Raw genomic sequence first — 24,754 nt, 5'->3', positions numbered from 1 at the left:
GGGAATAGAGAGCTAACTGGAGGGGCAGACACCAATTATGCAGGATTTTCATCCCACTCCATTCCCCTCTCTCCCCCTCCCCACAGAGGTATCACTCATCTGAATTTAGTGTTCATTATTTCCACGCATGTCTATATACTTTTACTACACTTATTTGTATCCATATACAGTATGCAGTATTATTTACTCTGGTAGTTATTAGAACTATTCACCAGGTATTTTGGCTGATTTTCCCTTGAAGGCTCATGGTAAGATTGAAGCCCCTAGTTTCCTTAAAGTTCAGGGTGGCTATGTGTCTTGCTCTGGCCAATGAAATGCAAGTGAAATTACTGTGCCACTTGTAGGTAGACGCTTTAAGAGCTACCATCCAAGTCATTTTATTTGCTTCCCACTTGTGGAGTGATCAGGGAAACATGTGATGAGATGAATACTTTATTATCCTGGGTCCTTGAGTGACCTATGAGCAGAGCTCTCCAGAAAATCTGTGCTGGACATACCACAGTGCTAAGCCACTGAGATTTGGGAGTGTATGTTAAGAGAGCATAACGGGAAGCGGACTTCGCCCACATGGGAGGTCCGTGGTTCAAACCCAAGGCCTCCTTGACCCATGTGGAGCTGGCCCACGCGCAGTGCCGATGCGCACAAGGAGTGCCGTGCCACGCAGGGGTGCCCCCGCATAGGGGAACCCCACGTGCAAAGGAGCGCGCCCCATAAGGAGAACCGCCCAGGTAAAAGAAAGTGCAGCCTGCCCAGGAGTGGCGCTGCACACACGGAGAGCTGACACAACAAGATGACTCAACAAAAAGAAACACAGATTCCTGGTGCCGCTGATAAGGATAGAAGCAGTCACAGAAGAACACACAGCGAATGGACACAGAGAGCAGACAACTGGGGGGGGAGGGGAGAGAAATACATTTTTAAAAAATAAATCTTAAAAAAAAAAGACAACATAACTAGCTTACCGAAACAAATATTTTGCATGGACTCAAACATTGTATAAATGGTATCCTACCATATTTACCGGCAACTTTTTGCTCGACATTTTCGAGATTCCCCCATGCAAACGCATGTGGCTATAGCATATTCCATACATGAATATACCTAATTTATTTATCTGTTCTCCCATTGGTGAACACTTAAGATGCATTTTTTTGCTATCAGTAATAGTGCTAAAATCAACATCCTGGTATATGTAGTTTGTGCAGATGTGCAAGAATTTCTCTAGGGAATGTGTCACAGAGAGAAACATTGTGCTTTTAAGCTATTCAAAGAAAGTTACAGATCTGGAGGAAACTTTGATCATCGATCATTGCGAACGAGTTTCCACAGGAGGGTTTTCAGAAATTTTTGCCCTTTAGGAGTGTGAATTCTGACTCTCTCAGAACACTAAAATACTATATTTGGGATAATTGTATTTTAAAATTAGTCTGACCTGGAGAAGACCAAAAGCATCCTTAAAAATTAAATAGACCCACCTTAGAGAAAATGACTACACAAAACAACATCAATTATTTTTTTTAAGAGAAGCCCACCAGGAAAGAAAACAAATTGAAATAAAGGGGGAAAAAAGGAGTTTAATTTGGAGTAGCTTCATGAATTTTCTTTTCATAGATGTGATGAGAAATAAAACTATATAATCAGTCACCAACTGATTCAAAACTATTATCAGAAAGGACAATTAGTAAATAAACATTAAGCTGCCAGTCATAGATCAGAGACTGAGAATATGGAAAAGGTTCTTTCACATTTTTAGTCTAGATCATTAAAACCAAACAATTGCCATCATGAATTAAAACATTTACAGATACCTCTTTCTGCACACACTCTCTCTCTCTCTCTCACACACACACACACACACAAACACATACACACATGCCAAACTTCATTTCCTATATAAAAGAGCAATCTAAACAATGAGGTTTTTTTTTAATTAAATAAATTTTTGTTCCCCTTTAATAATTCTTTAAATACACAACTTGCTTCATAACACACAGCTGCAATATTTTCCCTTCTTTGGTGTGGGGAAGGGAGGGACAGTGATACTATGTATGTTTTCAGCAGCCTCAAACAACATTTTTTAGGAGAAAAAAAACCAGAATGATTTTCTAAGCTAAACAAAACAAGAGGCCAATACTTCCTCCAAAGTGGCTTTCTCCTTCATATTATCTTCCATCACAGGAACTTAATTTAGGCTATATATATGACTTCTCAATGAAGATATATAAAATATCATCTCTAATAAATAACAGATTTGTAATGCAAATTAAGAAAGCAAAAAAAGCTGTTTTCCTAATACACAAACCATCCCCTACCCTAACTGTACTTACCATACAATGCTAGTAAAACACCCATGGTAACTTGACACCCCATCCCCACCCCAGCCTAACTGGAAAAAAAGGGTGGCTGTGTCCATTGGCCTGGTTGCATGAAAGCAGCTGCAGACCCCACCACCCCAGCCCTGGGACCTACTCCCAGTGCAGTCTTGGGAAGAAACAGATAGCTGAAACTAAAAGTCCAAGTTCCTAACTGGCAACCCACATCAGCCCCAAGCAGTCAAGGAACCACCTAAGACATTTCATTCTGTGAAGAAATTAATTTTATCTTTAAGACTTTGGATACATTAAAACCCTGCATTAGTAACACAAGTTGCTCCCAGATTTGTTCCTGGGTACTTGTTAGGAGAATAGGCAAGAGCTCCTGCTGTGTAGCCCTTGGGGAAACCAGGTGGATGACCAATTCCATTGGCATTTTCATAGGGAACTCCAGAAGATCCTGGGATTCATGATTTCAAGAACTGGTTGAGGTGGTGGCTGGAGCCTCAACCATCTACATGCACTGGTGCAGGCAGGTGGAAGCAGGGATGAGGGGGTGTCAGCTTGGTGTTGGCCCAGGTCTCAGTGAGAGCATGCAACACGGAGGCTGGCCCCACAACTGGTGCTACCAATGACCATGAGATGGGTTTCTGATGCACACAAACATGCACACACCCCACCACCACCACCACACACACACAGAACAAAGGTGAAGAGAACCAGAAACATCCTGAAAATATTTGACTGAGAAAAGAAAATTCCCCCAAAAAGTCACATAAATTTCTTTGGAACCCACCATAGAAATACTGTATTAGTCAGGCTTCTCCAGAGGAACAGAACCAACAGATTTATTATAAGAATTGGCTCATGCAAAGGCTGAGATTGGCAAGTCCCAATTCTCTAAGGCAGGTCATAGGCTGGAAACTTAGAAGAAGGTAAATTTCTATTTTCCAGGAGAAGCATGTTGGCCAAAGAAGAGGCAGAAATTCTCCTTTTTGGCTTATAAAATCCTTAGTTCTCACTTTAAGGTCTCTAACTGAATGGATGAGGATACTCTTCTTGTAGCTGAGGGCAATCTTCTTTGTTAATTGTAGATGCAATTGGCCAAAGATGCAATCAACTGAGTATAGATACTAATTCTTCTATGAGATACACTAATGGTAACAATCAGGCCAATACTTGCTTGACCAAATAACTGGACACCATTATTTAGCTAAATTGATACATAAAATTAACCATCACAAATACACTTTACTAGAGTTTGCTATTTGTGTAGTAACAAGTATTCCAGGCTGTACTGTCAAGGAGATAAATGTAGTATGCATTCCTATGGCACTCAAGACCCTAGAATTTAGTTCTGAAGATCATTGTAAAGGTTTCCTCAAATGATAAAAGCAGCTTATGACATGGTGTAACAATATGCCAGTTGCATTTTATGTATGGACATTGAAAGTTTCTGGAAAGATATACACTAAAATGTTAAGAATTGTTCTCTAAACACTAGGATTGTGGAAGCTTTTATATATATATAATAAATTTTATTTTTAAAGAGGTTTTATATTGCATAAAAGTTATATTGAAAGTGTAGGAGGAAGTGGATTTGGCTCAACTGATAGAGCATCTGCCTACCACATGGGTGGTCTAGGATTCAAATCCAGGGCCCCCTGACCCATGTGGTGAGCTGGCCCACATGCAGTGCTGATGCACACAAGGACTGCTGTGCCACCGAGGGGTGTCCCCCACGTAGGGGAGCCCCACGCACAAGGAGTGCGCCCCTTAAGGAGAGCAGCCCAGCGCGAAAAAGTGCAGCCTGCCCGGGAGTGGCGCCACACACCCAGAGAGCTGACGCAGCAAGATGACGCAACGAAAAGAGACACAGATTCCCAGTGCTGCTGACAAGAATCCAAGTGGACACAGAAGAACACACAGTGAATGGACACAGAGAGCAGACAACTGGGGGGGTGGGAGAGAAATAAATAAATAATAAATAAATAAATAATAAATCTTTTTAAAAAATAGAAAGTATAGGGGATTCTCATATACTTAGCCCTCCCCCCTCACATCTTCCAATATTGATAACATCTTACAATTGTGCAGTACATTTGTTACAATTGATGAATAAATATTGAAGCATTGCTACTAACCAAGGTCTACATTGTTTACAATAGTTTACATTGCGGTTTACACCTAATTCCAATGCCCTAAAAATGCCCTCTTTTCCACCTATTTTTCCCTAGTAACCTATCTTTATAACAATGTTAGATTCTCTTCCATTACTACAATAAGTTTCCTTTGTCCGTAGTTGCATTCTCCCCTTATGTTTTATTCCTCAGTATTGAGGATTTTGCCATGGTGATGCCTGCTCTGCCTCAGATTGAGAGACTTAGATATTATGGAAGAGATGGAAGGAACTATCCTGCCTGCAACTGCAGATACTCTGTTTTTTTTGGATGATTTTTGTCCATCATCATTATTTTGTTCATTGTCCTTTTTTTAAAGATTTATTTATTAATTTCTCTCCTCTTCCCCCCTCCGCAGTTGTCTGCTCTCTTTGTCCATTCGCTGTGTTCTTCTGTGACTGCTTCTATCCTTATCAGTGGCACAGGAATCTGTGTTTCTTTTTGTTGCGTCATCTTGTGTATCAGCTCTCCATGTGTGCGGCGCCATTCCTGGGCAGGCTGCACTTTCTTTCGTGCTGGGCAGCTCTCCTTATGGGGCGCACTCCTTGCGTGTGGGGCTCCCCTACATGGGGGACACCCCTGTGTGTCAGGGCACTCACTGCGTACATCAGCACTGTGCGTGGTCTGGCTCCACACAGGTCAAGGAGGCCCGGGGTTTGAACCACGGACCTCCCATGTGGTAGATGGACGCCCTAACCACTGGGCCAAGTCCACCACCTCTTAATAGATTTTAGAGCCAGATGGAGACCACAGACAAATCTCCTCATTTTACAGATGGAGAAATTTCCAGAGAAGGAAACTGTTCTGTCCAGTGTCACACAGTTGTAAATATCAGATCTGAGACTAAGTCCTTGTAATAGGTGAAGGGTTAGAAAATTGGACTCTGGAGTTGTATTAGCCAGGACTCTCCAGAGAAACAGAACTGAAAGGATTTTTATATATGTAGATATTAAGAGATTTATTATAGGAATTGGCTCATGTGATCGAGGATCTGTCAAGTCTGAACTCCATAGTGCAGGATGCAAACTGAGAACTCTCGTGAAGGTGTCAATGAATTACTTAGGAGAAGCTGCCTGGCTGAAGCAGAGATAGAAATTTCTTTTTTCTGACTGCTGAAATCATCAGTTCACCCTTTAAGGCCTTCAACTGATTGGGTAAGAACGCCTTCATTGCTGAAGGCAAAGTAATCAGCCATAGATGCAATCAACTGACTAATGATGTAAATCTATGAAATACCCTCACAGTCACAATCAAGACAGTGTTTGCTTGTTCAAACAACAGGACACCACAACGTGGCCAAGTTGCCACATGAAATTAACCATCACAAAAGTGCAAAAGACAGGTTCAAATCACAGCTTGAGCCTTTTCTTGCTCAGTAGTAAATGGAGTTAATAGCAGCACCCAACTCATAAGATAGCACTGAAGACAAATGAGTTAATACATGCAAATGCTTTAGTGTATGATACCTGGCACATAACATACACTAAATAAATGGCAGTTCCTCTGTTATTTTTCACACATCAGCTTCCTATAGCCTCTTTCTTTAAGAAGATCTTTTATAAGATGAACTCACATCTTTGAAGTTTCCTGGTCAATCCAGCCAGATGAAATATCACTCATTAACCTTCACTGCCCTATGTAAGACCTGTCACTTTGCAGCTGACATATTGAAACTTGATCGAATTTCAACTGTGATGCAGCCACTGCAGTTCTTCCCTTTCAAAGCATTTCATTTTAGTTACTTGAGCACATTCTGACACCCTGTGATGTCTAAAGTCAACTAAATAATTGCTTAATTTTCTCCTGAGCTTTCATGAAATGTCAAAATCACTTTAGAAATGTATGAGAATTGTGTGACGGACTTGCCATTATCACACTGCATCATTATTACCCTGAATTCCTAGTCAAACATTGGGTTGATGATATAAGGAGAATGTTTTGAACTAAATCCAGATTTTAATTATAATAGTTAGAATACAATGCTTTTCATCAAGTGTTGAATTTTTTTCAGAATTAGAGCTAATTTGGGTGACATAGTCAGTATTAATTAGGACCAGGACAACATGGAGGGGAAAATATTCTGATAATTAAAAAATACATTTTTGTCTAGTAACTTCAATTGCATCCCCAAAACATTTTTGGCAGGGTTGGTGAAAAAGGTATCACATACTAGGAAATTGATTACCTTTTTTCATTCTTGGCTACCTTCTGATGGGAATTCTGCTCATAGTGACATATACAAAGTAGGCAACAGCAGAAAAAGAAAGGAACAGCCCAGCAGAGGCCTTGGATAATCCACAATCTTGAAAATTATGAACTCACTGCTTTCAAATGGAGAAGCCCCAAGCCATGTATCACTCTGGGCATGTTCCATATACCAATTGCTCTTCCTGTTAAAAAGAAAGAGAAAATAAAGGCATCAAAGGCACAGGAATAGCCAATTGTAAAGCAGGGAATCAATAATGTTACTTGCTGAGGACTTTTGTGATTTAAAAAGTCAAATTGCTATACAACCAAAGCCGCATTTACTACCTATTAAAAAAACACCTCTTTGGTAGTAAATAGATTTCAACAGAGCTAATTACGTGTGGTGAGAAGAACCATAGACTGCAAAAATCTGCAGAACTTTGGGATAGTTCCAATAACTCTACTCCGTCGCCATGGAAAAGTCACCGTGCCCCTAGAAATCTCAGTCTTAGGGCATGTAAAAAATAGTTGACACCATGAATGTAATGCATGAGAAAGTGCTTTGGCAGCCATGAAGCACTATATAAATACAACTCATAATTGTAAAATAGTCAATATTCTAAATATTATATACTCAGCACTGTGTAGAGATCAAGAAAAAGCATTAATGTTGATCTCTGTCCTCAAGGTGCCTCCAATCATATTGCAAAGACAAGACTGCTAATGTTAATGAAACAACTAAACTTCAACACTAGATAGAATGTAGTTGACCGATGCTTTGAGTTTTCAAAATATATTTGCAAGAGTCATCTTATTTGATGTACCAAATAACCCTAAGAGGCAGGTGGGATTATTACTACTATGCTCATTTAACAGACAGTGTTCAGAATAAATAAAGCACTTGACCTTTAGGAGCACTTAAGAACAAGCCATCTCTCCTGTCTTCCAACTCTTAATAAAATACACTTTCTTTAGTCAGATCATTCAGTCTCCCCATCAAGCTCGGTTAAGTGGTGCATGTTCTATAACTTCTGTAGAAATTCCAAGAAGGGATGAATAGTTGAGGAATAAGAATAGGAAATGTTACAGAAATATTTTTGGAGGAGACACTCTGGAAAGCTAGGTAGGATTTCAGTAGGTTGAGAAGCTATGAGAGAGCATTCATATCCTAATTACCTAGGGTGGAAGTGACTGGTTCTTCAAGCCACACGGGCCCATCAGAATTGTATATGGCCTGACTTTGAGAATCTCTGTGTAGTGAGTTACCATTAGTCAGGTCTTTCAGGGTAGAAAAAGACAAAACACCTAATCATTTTCCAAATCCTTTGCCTGTCTCTCTCACATACATACCCTTCTCCACAAAATGTGTTGGTCTCCCTTTTCTTGAAATCCTGAACTTACACATTTTACAACATTGAAAACAGCATTATTTAATTGACACGTATATTAATATAAAGACAAACAAGCTTTAGTGATGGACTTTTGTGATGAATTATTTGTGTAGTATCAAATTAATGAAACCAAATGGCTTAATTTGATCACAAGCCTCCAACTTTTTAAATTCCAGCATCTCTCTTTATGGATTGATGATGAGCAAACTGGCCAGATAAAGAATATTAACAATTTGGTAAGAATTTCTGATACTCCTTCAATTTCCCCCAATTAAAAGTTGGTAAACAGAACAATTACATTTCAACTGGAGAGCAATCAGTTACTGCATTGTTTCTAGCTGCTCTGCCTGAGGTAGTTGCCAAAATGCACATCCATGTCCTGAACACTGCAGGAAAATTCCCATAAGGGCGGCGGACTTGGCCTAGTGGTTAGGGCATCCGTCTACCACATGGGAGGTCCGTGGTTCAAACCCCGGGCCTCCTTGACCTGTGTGGAGCTGGCCCATGCGCAGTGCTGATGTGCGCAAGGAGTGCCCTGCCACACAGGGGTGTCCCCCGCGTAGGGGAGCCCCACGTGCAAGAAGTGCGCCCCGTAAGGAGAGCCACCCAGCATGAAAGAAAGTGCAGCCTGCCCAGGAATGGCACCACACACACGGAGAGCTGACACAACAAGATGACGTAACAAAAAGAAACAGAGATTCCCATGCCGCTGACAACAACAGAAGCAGACAAAGAAGACACAGCAAATAGACACAGAGAACAGACAACCGGGGTGGGGTGGGGTGGGGGAGGGGAGAGAAATAAATAAATAAATAAATATTTTTAAAAAAAATTCCCATAAGGACTCATTGCTAAGCCTGGCCAGATCATAACTGCCTACCACATCACAAAGTTTGCCTACCTAAATTTGAAGTAGGTTAAAGTGAAGCATAGTGATATAGGGCCTGGATTTCAGAGTTCTACCGAACTCTTGGGCTACTTTGGGATGCTTCTAAGGTACTTACGTTTTAGATTTAATTTAATTTAACAAAAAAACTCTATGTTTTAAACTGTAGTCAACATGATATGCTCACTCTAACGTACATGTTTGAGCACATTGGAAGCCACAGATGTGTTTTCTTACACAGTACAGGAAACCATGTTTGGGGCCAGACCTCAGAATGAAGCTCCTCCTGTCAGATCTGGCATGGATTTGAACTCCTTGGGCACATGTGATTGATTAGGGAAGTTCCAGATTTTCACCCACTTTATTTTTAGGAGCTACCAGGGATTGAAACCAGGACTTTGTACATGGGAAGCAGGTGCTTAGACCACTGAGCTATACCTGCTGTCCTCACTTGCCTTTTAATTTCAAGTATATGCAGGTCTCCTTTCACAAAACTGTACAAATGAGGAGAGGATCCTGGAACACATGTGCTGGGCCTAATTAAATGCAAGGCAAGGCACAGTAGTATCTACAGTACTGCCACTCATTTCAGCATAATAGTGAGTTGTGCAATTACCAAAGTATATATAACATGTTGAATTATGAAAGTATCATCATACCATAGAGTATTGCAGCAGATGTTAATCTGTAGGGGCTTCTTATCAGACAGTTATCTTTTGGCATGTGAGTTGATAGTAAGATGTTGTTAGTGACTCTAATTTAAAATAAAGATGACCTCTCCTATTCCTCTTTCATGCTTCAGAATCAGTCAGATTGAAGTGTCCTGAGATTGCAGGCAAGCTATTTAACACTTGTTACTACTTGCAATTACTAGTGTTTTTAGGATTCACCTGGATTCTCTCATACATAATTGATTAATAAATTGGATGGGGAGGCTGATATATGACTGCCACGCCATCCAGTAGCCTGATACCTAATTTCTGTAGTCATCAAAACAATTTTCATCAGTCTCATTGACTGACATCATAATAAATGTGATGACAAAGTATAAAATAGTTATAATATATTTATAACTGAAGTTGTCTATTTTCCATATAATAAAAATAATAAAAAATATTTAGAAACAAAGCTTTCTAGTATTTGAATTTTCCTTCAAGGGAAAAAGGAAGGAAGGACAAAAGAAGAGAGAGAATTTGGGTGATCAAAGATGAAACACCCTGGCACTGTTATTAAATAAACACCTAGGTTAACAGAGGACACCCACTTTAACTCTACTTTCAATCTAGCATGGTTCTTTGGCACACAGTAAGTTCTGGTTACATTCCCCCATTTCTCCATTTCCTTAGATCCCTACAGTCTCTCAGGTATTCTGATTCTATTTATTCCTCCACTCATCTCTCCCTCTAAGCACCTTCACCTCATAACTCAAATATTGGAAGGCATCCAGGACATGCATAGCAGCCAAATTATTGGAAATGTAGGAAGTGGTGGTGAAGTCAATCTATGAGGTCTATTTGTGCTGGTGAAAAGTGCTATGCTATATTGAATATTTGGTACCTACTATTCACTTGAAAGCTCCACACAAACTTGTCGTTTACATTTTGTCTGTATAGCAGTTCGATATGATTATGAATTCCAAAAACAGATTATGTTTGTAATCTGATCTGTACCTGGGCATGATTTAGTTATGAATAGGACTTTGATTGGGCCACATCATTAGGGCATTCAGTCCCCACCACTTGGTGGGTGGAGACTCACAGATAAAAGGCAAGGCAAAGGACAGAGTTGAGGGTTTTTTGATGTTGGAGTTTTGATGTTGGAGTCTGATGCTGAAGCCTTAAGCTGGAGCCAGGAGAAGAACACAGAGGAACAGAGATGGCTCCTTAGAAATGGCAGAAGCCCTGGGGAGAAACAGAGTCATTTGCCTGATAGTCTACAGCTGACCTTGTGGAGAAAGGCAAAGCCTAGAGTGCCTCATTGTCTACAGCTGACCTCATGGAGAAACCAGAGGACCTGAGCCCAGAGAGCAGCAGGACCTGGGAAGAGAGAAACCCAGGAAGCCTGAACCCTGGCAGACATCGGCAGACATCTTACTCCAACACATGGAAATAGACTTTGGTGAGGGAAGTAACTTATGCTTCATGGCCTGGTATCTGTAAGCTCCTACCCCAAATAAAAAACCTTTATAAAAGACCACCAATTTCTGGTATTTTGCATTAGTACCCCTTTGGCTGACTAATATAGTCTGCAAAGCCTATCTTTTGCCATCTCTATTTTGCTGTTAAGTCCACCCAATGAATTTATAACTTCAGATCATTTTCAGTTTAGAATTTCCATTTGGTTCTTTTTTAAAGTTTCTATTTCTCTGCTGAAATTTCCTATCATTTAATTCATTGAGAGCATATTTTCCTTTACTTCTTAAGTCCTATTTATAGTAACTGCTTTAAAGCCTGTTTTTAATAAATTCCAATATCTGTGTAACCTTGGGATTTGTTTCCATTCTCTGTATTTTTCTTTCTTGAGACTGAGTCACGTTTTCCAGTTCTTTGAATGTTAGGTAATTTTGCATTGTGTCATAGACTTTGTAAATGTTCTATTGTGAAGACTCTGAATTCTATCATTTTTGCCCAAAATGTGTTCAGGATTTGGCTTAGCTGGCAATTAATTTGGATGGACTCTGTAGCAGTTTGATATTATTGATGAATTCCAAAAAGAAATATTGGATTATGTTTGTAAACTGATCTTTTCCTCTGGGCATATTAAATTATATTGGATTCATAGATTTATTTGATTAAGTAATTATGTAAACCTCTTGTGCCAGTAGAGCATTGAGTCCCCACGCTTTGGTGGGTGGGGACTCATAGATAAAAGGCATGGCAAAGAGCAGAGTTAAGGGTTTTGATGTTGGAGTGTTGATGGTGGAATTTGATGCTGAAGTCTTAAGCTGGGGCCCCAGGAAGTAAGCACACAGAGGAAAGAGAAGCAAGCCCCAGGAAGACAGGAAACTTGAACCTAGAGAGAAGCAAGACCCAGGAACGGAGGAACCCAGGAAGCCTGAACCTTCTCAGATGTCAGCAGCCCCACATGAAAATAGACTTTGGTGAGGGAAGTAACTTATGCTTTATGGCCTGGTATCTGTAAGCTCCTACCCCAAATAAATACTCTTTATAAAAACCAACCAATTTCTGATATTTTGTTTCAGCACCCCGTTGGCTGACTAATACAGACCCAAACTGCAAAGTCTGTCTCTTGGGCTAAAGCTCAAATTGCATTTCCTTTATTTTCTTTCCTTTGTGAAATCTTTATCTCAGCTATTTTGCATCTACCCTGCACATGTGTGAATCTGGGGTCAGTCAGAGAGCAAAAGCGTGATTATCCCAGTCTCAGCACTCTAGTTCTTTAGGTCAGAAATACCGCAGTTTTCTAGCAGAGTTTTAGCCACTGTCTGATTCTACCTTTGGCCTGCTCACAGAATAAAACCTGAAAATGGGAAACTCATTCCATACCATTCCTTCTTCCAAGCATTGACCACTCCTCTGCACATTTGTTCATTCTCCTGAGCCATCTTTTTTTCCCCAGAGTTTATAGTTGTTATAGAGGATCATGTACAGTAGGAACTACTCAGACATAGCAGAAGTAGAACACCCAGAGTGATCCTTTGAAACACAGGTCACATAGAACCTCCTTCTCAAAACCTTGCAGCAGTTCCCCAAATCACTCAGAATAAAAAACCAAGTAACCTACATAACTCTGCATAATCTGAACCTTCCTTTAACTACTCTATCTTCATCTTCTTTTACTCTCCTCCCTTATTCACTTCACTTCAATCTCATTAATTTTGTGGTTCCTTCATCACATCATGCACATTCATATCTTCAAGTATTTATTCTTGATTTTTTCCCCTTTGTGTCTGATATCCAGATAACATAACTTCTGGTTTCTATCCCTCACTACTCTAAATCTTAACTCAAATGTCACCTTTTCATTACTACAGCTTTCCATCCCCAACTTCCATCGCTCCAATTTCCTTACCCCCACACTTTGTGCTTTTTGTTGTTTGTAGCACTTATCACACTTCCACAAACTACATATTATTTATTATGTTTATTGTCATATTATCTGCAAACCTTACTAGGATTTCAACTACCTAAGGGCCGAAATCTTTGTCTTTTTTCTTGTTTATTGCTGCATCTTCAGCATCTATGTCATTGTCTGGAACAGAGAAGATCCTCTGTGTATGTTTGTAAAATGAATAAATATTCCCTATTACTTACATGGAGAAATTACACATAATATTTCAGGGAAGCAACCAATGAACAAAGTATTTTGAGAGATCTTCATTAACATTTGTATTAGTCAGCCAAAGGGGTGCTGATGCAAAGTACCAGAAATCTGTTGGTTTTTATAAAGGGTATTTATTTGGGGTAGAAGCCCACAGTTACCAAGCCATAAAGCATACATTACTTCCCCGACCAAAGTCTGTTGCAATGTGTTGGAGAAGATGGCTGCCAATGTCTGCTGTGGTTCAGGCTTCTTGGGTTTCTCTCTCGACTCAGTTCCTCTGCTCTCCACAAGGCCAGCTGTAGACTCCCAGACAAACAGCTCATCTTTCTTCCCAGGGCCTCTGCCATGTCCAATTGAGCCTTTTCCTTTCTCACATATCTGCTTCTCTATGTGTTTACTTCCCAGGCTCCAGGATCAAAACTCCAAACTCCTTTCTCTAAAGTGTGGTTTCTCTGTGAGTCCCCGCACCTTTGGTGTCCTATTCACGTGGCCCAATCAAAGCCTCGATCATTATTTAATCAAGTAAAAGGGAAACCTCTGAATCGAATATAATTTAATATGCCCAGAGGAACAAACCAGTTCACAAACATAATTCAATTTCTATTTTTGGAGTTCATAAACAATATCAAACTGCTACAGCATTGTTCTCAGGCACTAACAATATTGACCTTCTTCGGTGATGACAAATAGTCTTTAAGAATGAATTTGGCTTTTGAAAATTCCCACAAAGTCTTTCAGAGCCAAGAACAGTCAAAATAGAAGGTGAATAAATGGACAGTATCATTTTAGGTTAAAAATATGTTATAAGACTATGTCTAATTCTTCAACTTACAGGCAGACTATGAAGCAGTTCCCAAGAAGGTGTTCCAAAAACATTTCATGTGCCTGCTGCATTATTTAAATCAGTGTATGGTTTTCGGTGAAATAGGTTTGAAGCTAAGGATTCTGATTATTACTCATTTTTTGAGCTGGATTGTTTTATATTCATCTTCTGCAACATTGCTAACATAAATGTCACCATTGAATTTAGATTAGCTAGGAAAATGCAGTTATTGTTTCCGACCAGATGTAAGCAGCATAAAGCATTTTCAGAAAGTGTGGGGCTGTTGATTCTAGTGGAACTGGAAAAGAACACTTGGTCTGAAGAGTCTTGATTCTACTGATACTGATGATAATGGCATGGTCATTCATTACTAGGGAAGCACGTTTATCTGGGATTAATATTAAAGGAATTTTTATGGTTTATCTTGTTTTTATTTTGGCTCTCAGTATTCTAAATAATGTATTTTTAGTATTAATTTTCTGTATTATAATCCTACAATGTAGTTTAAGTACTTTCTAAGCATGTTCTGTTTTATTTTCATGCTTATAATCATCCTACCTTTACTTGGGATGATGGGTTTCCATATAATTGCACTTCCTAGTTCTCCTTGACTGGTCACTGTTATCAAATGGGATAATAACCAACTGATTTAACACTATGGGTGCTTATTAAGCAGGCCTTCCCAGGACTGGGTGAATTAAGAAAACACTGTCCTCATTTAGTTAATGGCTTATTATGGTCTCTGCTCCACTGCCCACACTTGGCACATCTTTTTTTTTTTTTTTTGTCTCCCAGCAATAGAATATGTAGTTACAGCTGTTTACCCTTCTACTTTGCCTGTCAGCAACCTAAGAAATGAGTGAGCAGGGGATCAAGCTTTCCCATAAATTCTTCTAATTCTTTTTCCTGATACTATATACCCAAGACATTAGTTTCATCTCAAGTAACAACACAGTACAGTATAGTAGCTACCTGGAGAACTGTGTTGAGGTAGATTGTATAGCCAGGTCTAGCTTAATGAGAAAGCATGCTGTGGTGGTTTGGAGCTATATGTACCCCAGAAAAACACGTTCTTAAATTTATTCCATTCTTGCAAGTAAGAACCCATTTTAGTAAGACTTTTTGATGTTAAGAAGGCGTGGCCCCACCTCAATCAGGATGGGTCTTAATCTTATTACTGAAGCATTTTATAAGAGGAGTGGAATTAAGACACACAGAAAGCCATGGGAAACAAGAAGCTGGGCATTAACAGAACCTGAAAGAGAGGGGAGAATTGAGGAAACACCTCCATGTGCCTTGCAATGATCACTGGCAACCAGCACCAGAATGCAAGTTTTCAGGAAAAAGGCATCACCTTAATAATGCCTTGATTTGGTCTTTCTTTTACCCTCAAAAGTGTAAGCTAATAAATTTCCATTGTTTAAGTCAACCCATTTCATTGTATTTGCTTGAGCAGCCTACAAAACTAAAATGGATTTTGATACCAAGAAAATAGGGTGCTGTTAATGCAAATACCAGAAAATGTAGAAAGGACTTTGGAATTGGGTAATGGGTAAAGGCTGAAAGCAATGTGTGGTGCTTGATAGAAAAGACTTAGACTGTTTTGAAGAGATTGTTGGTAGAAACATGTATTCCAAAGGTACTTTGGATGAAGCCTTAGATGGAAATGTTGAATGTGTCATCGGAAACTAGATGAAAAGTGCCACTTGTTTTTAAGTGGCAGAGAACTTGGAAAATTGAGTTCTGATGTCAGATGGAAGGCAGAACTCTAGAATGACAGTTTGAATGTTTAGCTGAGATTCCCAAAGTAAATGTGGAAAGTGTGGTCTGGCTTTTCCTTGCAGCTTATAGTAAAATCCAAAAGGAAAAGGATAAGCTGAGACCTGAACTCCTGGGTACAAAGAAACCAGAAATGGATGGTTTAGGAAATTCTGAGCTTCTGGAAAATGAGTCCCCAGAGAAAATTGCCCCATGTAAGGATTTAACTGAACATGGAACCAGCCAGCCATTTCAAAGTAATTCAGGATTGGAAATGCAGTTATCCAAGAAGGTTCTGCAGTCTTACTATCTAACAGTTGAGACCCTTTTGTGCTGCATGAAAATCGACATGTTTTTTTCTTTTTTGCATGTGTGAGATCTGTATGAATGGAACCACTGGCAGCTTGGACTAAAACAGAGGTTGTAGAAAAAATTTACTTTAAGGGTAGAGCCATGGAAGCTGAGGTCTAGACCGGAGACATCTTCTTGGCCAGGAAAGCAAGCCTATCCATGTGTGAGGAATGGGTAAGTATGCTCCAGCACTTGAAGAGGGTGGGCCTTGTGTCCTGTTTTTCAGGAAGAGTCATACGACCCCAGACTTCAGAGAAGGTGAGTCACATTTCCCAGGGATTTGGAGGATCTGGCCCCCCCCCCCCCCACTGTTCTAAGGTGTTTGAGCCTGTGCCCCAGAGATTGGGGTGAGTCTGACTGCCACCCCAGCATTTTTGAAGTCAGGTACCACCCAGGTGATGATGGTGGACCACAAAATATGGCCACTGGGCAAGCCCTTGGAAAGGGTGGGGCTGTTGCTCCACGAAGCCCTGAGAACAAGACACCATTCTATAGATAACTGTTAGACTTTGAAATCTAATGAAGGATGCCCTGCAGGGTTTTAGTAGTGTCTGAGACCATGACCACTGTTTTCCTTCAAATTTCTCCCTATGAAAATATATATATACTATGGTTGCCCCTCCTTTGTATATTAGAAGCAGATAACAGTCTAAGTTTCTCAAGTCTACAGCCAGAGGGGAATTTTGCCCCAGCAAAGATGATACACATACGCAATTCTGATGAGACTTTGTACTTAATATTGTTACTAAAAGGATTTAAGGCTTTGAGATAATATTGTGATGGGATGAATTATATTGGTATATGGAAGGAACATGTCTTTTTTTTTTGGTTCAGAGGGTAGAATGTGGTAGTTTGAGACTTTTATGGACACCAGAAAATCATGTCCCTAGAGCTAATCCTTTTCTGTGGGTGTAAAACTATTGTAGGTGGGAACTTCTTTTGATTAGTTTACTTTAGTAGGGCATGACCCAGGGTAGGTCTTAATCCTCTTACCAGAGTCCTTTATAAACCTAATTAATAGAGAGAGAAACACAGATAGAACTTCCCAGAAACTGAGGGAGAAAGTCCCAGAAGCCAGAAGCTGAAATCAACAGAACACAGAAGCAGAGAGAAATTTATGAAGCAGGAAGTTGAAAACAAAGAAGTCTGGAGGAGGAGAGAGAACCCCAGCAGATACTGCCATTTGCCCTACCATGTGAAAGAGGAGTCCAGGATCATGAGCAGCCAGTCTTCAGGGAGAAACCATTGCCTGATGAGGCCTTCATTTGGACATTTATTCAACCTAAAAAAATCTAAGGTTTTAAACTAATAAATTCCCATCGTAAAAGGTAACCCATTTCTGGTATATTGCATTCTGGCCTTTGCCCTGCTCTGTCAGCCTCTATAGTTTCTTACATTGTCTTTAGCTGCTTTTACCTAAAGGGTAAATTCTGGGGAGAGGGGCAGGCCAGAGAAGACTTTCCCAAGTCAGTGCTTCCCAGACAAAACAGGGCCAGGATCCCTAAAGGGGGAATTGACTGGCTCTAAAGTGCTCTATGGATGGGGATCAGAAAGGTTCCCGGAGCATCTTCCATGGCTCCCCAAAGCTGAGCTTTCATGACCAGTCCAGTCAATGCAGACTTTGAACTTGTTCCCTGAAGCCCTGAGGAAGCACTGCATCTTTAAGTCTCCTCCACTACCACCATTGTCCAAGGCAGGTTGGAACAATAGCTACCCTCAGAGCCAGGTCTCAAGCTATATGAATTCATAATCAAAAGCCATGACCAGGAATCAGCCTTGCCCATACCCCATCTTGAGGAGAAGGATTTTGATGTCCCTTTCTGTTACCTGTGAGCTATCCAGGGGCTGGACCCATGGCAACCTGCCATAAGAGTGGGGAGTGGGCACTGGTAGCTACCAAAGAGAAAAATTTATTCATCTTTACCATAATTTACAGCCTCTTCCTTCTGCTCTTCCTTGGATACAGTACAGTGTTCTATTGGCCTCTGCTGTTTCAAAATAGTTGTTTCAGACAGTTTCTGCCTAATTAATAGTTGTTCAGGTAGAAGGACTGAATCCTAGAGCTTCCTACTCCACCATCTTCCTACAATCCTCTCCTTTTATTGAAATTTTGGTGGCACCATCCTACTCTTGACTCTGCCCTAGCCTACCCTGCACTCCAAAATCTAACCACAAGGTTGGAAAGGATTCTTGTCTTCTATTGGTTCCTAGAATCAATTCCACTCCTAATTTGATTAACTCCTTAATGCCACCATGGCTTATGTTTTACTTTCTGCTAACCATTCACCATTTGGAAATGAGAGGTCAGAGTACCAGGCATTGATTACCTAGAGTTACTCATCATCTATTATTAGTGAACAATTTATTCTCAAGATGTTCTGTAAAGTTCCAGACTAGCAATGGGATCAGGCACACAAATAATTTACACATTAAGAAGTCTAAAATTGTTCTTGTTCTTTTTCCAAATATAGAACTAAACATGCTTGATAATATGAGCATACACTCTAATTAATCAGTCAAAAATTGCATTGTATAGAAATAGCAATATTTTTATCCAGAAAAAGTACTGCTGGTAGTTAATAAATAATAATTATATTCTCATTTTCAGTAATCAGAAAAAATGGTTTGAATAGAACAGATGAATGGTTTAACACAGCTGAAGAGAAATCAAAATAATTAGCATAGCTTTATAAAAGTTCATTGGAGAAATGCTATTTTTAGGCTTCTACCCTTGTAAATATACTAAGAGTTCCTAGATGAAAGAGAGAATGAAAGAGAGAAAGGAAAGTAAGAGAAAGAAAGGAAGGAAGGGAGGGAGGGAGGGAGGGAAAGAGAAAAAAGAAGGGAGAGAGGGATGGAAGGAAGGAAGGAGGAAGGAAGAAGGAAGAAGGAAGGAAGAAAGGAAGGAAGGAAGGAAGCATCCATGAACAGCTCCAACCGCATATTCTGAATGAAAATAAAAGATGCCTGGGCTTGGAAAACCAAAGTGAGAAACAGACCAAAATGTTACTCAAGCCACTATCTATGTAAAGCAAACCAGTAAAGCATACAAACTGCAAATCCATGATTTGAAGACCAGGAATTCCCTAAGTTAAAACATCATTAGGATGTCCTGGCTAATTAAAAGAGATACAGATATTCTTCACAACTTGAAAAGAACTGAGAAAAACGTGTTGTCACAGAAAGGATAGAGTTCATTAATTTCCTATCTCCTGAAGGTAGAAATCAATTGACTGTAAACAGACCATCCAAGTCTAAAGATTTATTATTTACCTACTGCTTCTAAATAGCTCAGCATCATTAAACAGAGTAACAAGGCACAAAACTCAAAGTGAAATTAAGTCAGGTAAACAAAGAGTACTTTCTGAATGTTGGTTCAAATAAATATGCATCATTTCCAAAATAGGGACATAACACTGAATCTGCTGGTGCAGTAGCATTTTTTAAATACCATCCCCAAACAACAAGAAGTCAGTATAGCCATGGACTGAACAGAAGCTCTAATGCTGAAATTTATTTTGAGCCTATTGCACATTACAAGTTTCTTTTGTGAAACATGGCCATGGTAGAAAGTATTTGAAAACACAAATTGAACTTCTGTTAACTGTGGAAAGTTCTACATTCTATTATCATATTTGAAAACAAAAAGTTGACCTAGAAAGGCATTTCCAGATGTTTGCTGAACATCTCCACTTGTATGCCCCATATACATCTTCAATTCAGTTTGTCCAGACCAGACTCATTGTCTGTCTCCTCTCTTGCTAAAAATAAAACAGAGGAAATAAAAAGCAACAACTATTATCAACAACAACAAAAACTGCTCTCTTTCTCCTCCTTTGTTTCCTGTCCTGGTGAGTGGTGTCAACCTTCTTCCAGTTGCCCATGGCAGATAGCTACCTGGGAACTGACACCTCCCTTTCCCTTCTGATTATATTCAATCCAAGACCATGTCCTCTTGATTTTGCCCACTAAATAGCTCAAATTTGCTATGTTTTCTCAATCACTGTCAGGATCAACCTAGTTCATCATCTCTCTGCTCCTCTAATGCAAAAGCCTATTAACTGGTCTCTGTCATTCATTTCAGACCCCTCCTATTTTCTCTACAGCAACCAGAGTTTTGTTTTATTTTTTTCAAAACAAACATCTGGTCATGTCAACCAGTTGTTTAAACCCTTGGGTGGTTCCCTATTGCTCTTAGGGGGAAAAATTATTCCAATATCCTTTCTTAGTCGTCTGTGCTACTATGACAAATATCACACAATGGGTTTGCTTTAACAATGGGGATTTATTGACTTATAGTTTTGAGACTAGGAGATGTTCAAAATCGAGGCAAGGTGATACTTTCTCCCCAAAGCCTATAATATTCTGGTATTTTTCTGTCATATAGCAATGCACATGTTGGTGCCTACTCCTTTCTCTTCCTGTTCCAATGACTTCCTGCTTCTGGATCCTCCCTGTGGCTTTCTCTTAACTCTGGCTCCCAGTTTCTTTCTCTTTATAAAGTTTTCAGTAATCCAGATTAAGAACCAAATTTATTCAGTTGGGTCACACCTTAACTAAAAATATCTTTAAGAGATTCTGTTTACAGTGGGTACATGCCTACAGGAATGCAGATTGAGATGAAGAACATGCTTAAATTTGGGTACATATTTGAATATACTAGGTCCTGCATGGTCAAATTAGGGAGAGGAGCTAGTAGTACAGAATTTCATCAACTCGAGACATACGATTCCATCTACTCAAATCATGTGATAAAAAGTTGAAACTAGTTACAAAAAAAATTAGGTAATGGTTATGGGAGTCCTGTATGCTATGCATTTTTTCTAAGTTCACAATTTTTACTGTACACTCATTGTTTGTTGCATATGTTCATGTATGCATGATATACTTCGGTTTAAAATTTTTAATGAAAAAAATTAGCTGATGATAATGCCTGGAAGACGATAAAAGATTCCATGATATCTAGAGCTGCAAAACTATATTCCAACTAAAATGCAATGGACTTGGAATTACTACTGACACAGAAGACCAAACTCAAGTAATGAGAAGGAGTTTAGCATGTTAAACTGTGGTTTGGTTAGAATCATCCAAGAAGTAGCACCTAGGTCTCTAATTCCTGACTAAAGCCCTAATTTGTAATCATATTATGGCTACAAATCCTTAAACAAGATAGTAACTCTTCTCTCCTAGTTGGATAAGTGATTTTGCAAACCCAGTAAGCTTACCAGATAAAATATAGGATACTCAGTCAAATTTGAATTTCAGCTTCTAAAAAATTTTCATTGCTTATCTGACATTCAAGTGTAACTGGGCATTTTATATTTTATTGGCTAAATCTGGCAACACAAAAAGCCAGTAAGTTATAGAAATAAACATATAGCAAAATTATTGAAGCAAATCAAACCCATAGTAATAACTTTTGTTTTCAGTTTAAAAATACATTTTGAATTATCATGATAATCTGTGTATGTATCTGTAATTCATGGTATTTGTAATTAGATAATAGAAACTGATCTGTTAGAGATTCTAAAATTATAAATTTTATTCAAAATATTTCATTATCATTAGACTAAATAAAAGGATAAGAAAATTTTGTTACATTCATCTGCAAGTTTTGAATGCTAACCAGAATCTGATTAATTACCTTTCTAATTTGGGTTTATTGGATTTATAAGCACTACTAAAAGGTTTAGAAACATTTTGCTTGTTAGGTTTGTAAGAATGCCCTATTGAGCATTTGATGCATTTACAAAAAATTTATTAAATTTCTAAATGCATTTGGGTAGAAATTGAAGGGGGAAATCTATTAAATGTTAATGAAAGAACACATGAATGTTATTTTTTTAATTTTTATACAGAAATAATAGATTTATAAATAGAACAAGGTTTTAAGTTGAACTTAAAGGCTTAAAGTAAAGCTTGACTTTAAATTTACAACTTTATTGATGAATATTAGCGTAATCACAAACAGCGGTAAGGAGCTTTTCTCTCACTCCACTCCAGTCACACTGGCCTACTTTCAGGTCTCTCTAGACTTCTTCCTACCACAGGTATTTGGGGTAAGTTGTTCTCTTTTCCTTCAGGCTGTCTACTTTCCCACCCTACCTGTCACTTAAGTAACTCCTTCTCTTCTTTCAGATATCAGCTAAAGCTTCAGAAATTCCTAAGTAGGTCAAATCTCTCCCTAATTCTGCAACAGTATAGTACAAGGAGTGATATAGGCTATTAGCTACTATTGTTATCATCATCATTATTATTTTTATTTTCATCTCATACTTTTTCTTCTTAGCACTTGTCACAGCTATAACTTTACATTTATTTCTGTGGTTAATTAAGGTCTCTTCACAAGGGCAAGGACTGCACTTGTCTTTATCCATCATTTTATTCTCAGTGGATGGCCAAGTCTGTAACATCCTAGCCACTCAGTAAATATTTGTGGAAGAAGAGTGGCAGGGGAAGGCAAAGTTTTGGGGAGGTAAGCTCTAAGGCTGAAAACCTACAAAAGAAGTAGATAAATGCACAGATTTCCTTTCTTTCTCTGCAAAGCCAGGCAGCCCCTGTCCTATCTAGGAAGAAAGGAAATCGAACACCTTAGGCCCCCAGGCTGAAAACAGAGGACTTAAGTGAAAGTCAAAATAATGTGGCAAGAACCACTACAGCTCCCTTCCCCTGCTTGGCTCCCAAAATGCTGTTAGCCAATTTTACATCTCCTAGGAAGAAATAAAGCTTTCTCTCTGGAGTGACAGATACTGATAACTTGTCACTTAATAATTGCCCTACAATGAAGACTACCAGTCAAAAATACCACTTATAAACAAAGAGTTTATCATAGTTTTTTGTGCCTCACCACACTGAATATAATGGAGAAGTCCAAATTTGAGGCACCAGCAAGACAAATACTTTCTCCCCAAAGCCCCAAAGTGCTCTGTGACTGGTTGCCAATGAACCTTCGTCCTTGGCTTCTCTGCCGCAAGGCAGTGCACACAGCAATGTCTTCTGCTTTCTTCTCCAGTTCCATTAGTTTCCAGCTCCTTCCCATGGCATTCTCTCTGTGTGTCTGAACTGTATTCTGCTTATAAAGAACTCTGGCAATCCAGATTAAAACCCACCCTGATTCAGTTGGGCTATACCTTAACTGAAGTAACACCTTCAAGAGATCCTATTTACAATGTGTTTGCACCCACCAGAATGTGGACCAGTACTACGCACTTGTCCAAACTGGGTTATCAATTCAGTCCACTACAACCCTTATGAAATATCCCTGCCAAAAAACTTGAACCATAATCCAATCAAGTCTCTGTATTTAACTTTCAATTTACAGGAAATATGGGGTGCCAAATTAAATGGCACCAGGAGGAGGAAACAGATAAATCTAGAATGCTGATTATTCTCTAGAGACAAATAATCTAGTTTTTCCAACAAACTAATGGCATGAAAGGCGGCTATACTAGAATAAAAGGATTTGAGAAATATAACAAGAACAAAAAATGCAGTTTGACAGCCAAAGGCACTTAAAAGTGCCTTTTTTTATTCATGTCTTGAAATTTTTTAAAGGAGGCCCATAGACACAGCACACAGCAACATGTTAGAATCTCTTTGCTCTCATATCCACTTTCCTCTCACCCTACATACACTTCTGAACATTTCTCCTTGACACCCCACCAGCATGCAGGACCAAAACATTTGCTGCAACTTCCAGCCTTAGAGCCTTCACCCCTGCACTATACCTCTCTCAGCACATGATCAATAGATTGACTGAGCTGTACTCCCAACAAGAAAGGATGCTTCCTCTCTGGGATGGGAAAGGAGTGTGGAAGGACGGTAGGCTGGTTACAGGGTGATGAGATTATACAGAGAAAGCCTTGGGTACCCCTCAACTGAAAAAAAACAACAGCCATGCCCTACTTCCTTTTTGAACTCCCTTTTGATATCTTTTGAAGTATGAAATCCCTACCAAGGCAGCTGACCTGGATAACGTGCCAAGCCCCTGGTTCATCATATTTGCACTGCATTGTTTCTTACTTATTACCAAAATAATCACCCAATGACTAGGGTTAGAAACCTGTGTTAGAATCCAGACTATGCTAGTTTCTGGCTACAGGACCTTAGGCAAGGGACTTCACTTCTCTAAGCCCCATTTTCTTCATCTGTAAAACGCAGTTAATACCACCAATTATAAAGGTTTGTTGTGATGAATTAATGAATTCTTTGGGAAAGTATGGGTAGTAATGCCATGTTCCTCCTTAAAAGAACTCAAGGGCTCTTGTTGCTTCTAAAATGAAGTCAGACTCCTTCAAAGAATGCCACAGTCTATTCTTAATTTCCTTTTCTTACTTTATGTCCCACTACAACCCTACAGGCATTTTACAATCCAGCTATATCAGATTATTTGCCATTCCCCATACACTTTTACATACCTAACTTTTGGAGTGCTGACCCTTCATCGGGAATGCCTCTTATCCCATTCTTGCCCACTCTTCCTATCCCCACCTCACCATTCTTCATAGTCCAGCTCAAACTATACTTCCTTCTGCAGACGTTCCTAAATTTCACAAATCACAAGTCATCTGCCCTTTCCCCAT

At 39.3% G+C, this 24,754-nt stretch overlaps 1 protein-coding gene across 1 annotated transcript in view; it reads right to left on the bottom strand.

The window, feature by feature from the left end:
• Positions 1 to 24,754, bottom strand: part of LOC101438175 (melanoma-associated antigen 10-like) — a 158,594-nt gene that overhangs the window by 16,483 nt on the left and 117,357 nt on the right. Inside the window, exon 15 of the mRNA XM_071213154.1 lies at positions 6,678 to 6,882. The gene's annotated coding sequence lies outside the window, so the exon portion shown is untranslated. The remainder of the gene's footprint in view (positions 1 to 6,677; positions 6,883 to 24,754) is intronic.

This window comes from Dasypus novemcinctus, chromosome X (assembly GCF_030445035.2).
Source record: "Dasypus novemcinctus isolate mDasNov1 chromosome X, mDasNov1.1.hap2, whole genome shotgun sequence".
Lineage (NCBI taxonomy): Eukaryota > Metazoa > Chordata > Mammalia > Cingulata > Dasypodidae > Dasypus > Dasypus novemcinctus.
The sequence above is the reverse complement of the archived record's forward strand: the minus strand, read 5'-3'. Positions and strand labels throughout refer to the sequence as shown.